Genomic DNA, 1067 nt, shown 5'->3' with positions numbered 1-1067 from the left:
GGACGATGGATAAGGTGAGAAGTATTACATTGTATGCTAACGTTCTGGAGACGTGGCTGCCTCTGTTCAACCAGCACTCAGGCAGAAAGAGCCTGGTCGATGGGAGACCATTACACGAAAATCTATTATACATTCTTTTAACATATCTACGAACGAGATTTCCTTTCACTATTTTATAAGTGAACGTATTACTCACGGTGGTCTTATAAACAGAAGAAAAGGGAAGAATCGGCTTTGGAGGGCTGGACGACTGGTGGTACATGGCGACCCCGAGGCCGCTGTGAGACGGGACAGTTCGCGTAGCGGCAGTGTTGTTCCGACCTGTGTTGGTAGTGGTGGTGGTTGCACTCTGTACCCACCTCTCTCCCGCTCCTCACACTACCCACCAACCCATTCATACGGTGAATAAATCGATGATGAATCTATGCACAAACACTCTATCGACCTGTGTAAAATGCTATGCGCTATTTCGCTAGTGATAGCCCGCTGGAACCACTATGATAGAAATACTTTTAAAGTTCGGAAAGTTAGTTTAAGAACCACCGTGTTGAAATTAATATTTGCGAATAAGAAACACACTTAAGAGAAGAATATAAATTTGATGCGTTTTGGATAATAAAGTGTTTTAAGTAGTAGGAGTGACTGGGGAACACTGATAACTTAAATACTTAATTAAACACTCGAAATTGTAGTGATGTCCTCTTTCTCAGCTTCTAAAGTCGTACGTGGGAAAATAGAGCTAAATGTACGTGAAATCAGTGAGCTGAATGCTTGTGTGAGGTTAAAGACACAACTTGCAAGATGTGTTGAGAGTACGTTTCGCTCTTGGTTAGCCTTCATCAAGTGTAGAGGATATTTTTTTTTGCACATGTTCACTGGGAGAAAGTGAGAGAAGGAAGAACAATTAAAACTTGTGTGTGGTGTTGAGGATGCTGGTAGTGGAGCATTAAGTCTACCGCGGTGCCTCACTGCCACCACCTGACACACCATTCTTCCTTGTTCTTAACTTACTCGCCGTCAGTTTGTGTTCAAAAATAATCCTCTGACTGACTTGATAATGAACTACA

The 1067-nt window shown here is 42.5% G+C and overlaps 1 protein-coding gene across 2 annotated transcripts in view; it reads left to right on the top strand.

Annotated features, from left to right (window-relative positions):
* Positions 1–316: 316 nt before the first annotated feature.
* The window catches only part of LOC128695865 (zwei Ig domain protein zig-8-like), a 63281-nt gene continuing 62530 nt past the window's right edge, over positions 317–1067 (top strand). The window contains exon 1 of one of the 2 annotated variants that reach the window (XM_053786774.2): positions 317–401. The gene's annotated coding sequence lies outside the window, so the exon portion shown is untranslated. The other variant, XM_053786773.2, reaches the window with a different exon arrangement.

Source organism: Cherax quadricarinatus, chromosome 41 (assembly GCF_038502225.1).
Source record: "Cherax quadricarinatus isolate ZL_2023a chromosome 41, ASM3850222v1, whole genome shotgun sequence".
Classification (NCBI taxonomy): domain Eukaryota; kingdom Metazoa; phylum Arthropoda; class Malacostraca; order Decapoda; family Parastacidae; genus Cherax; species Cherax quadricarinatus.
The sequence above is the reverse complement of the archived record's forward strand: the minus strand, read 5'-3'. Positions and strand labels throughout refer to the sequence as shown.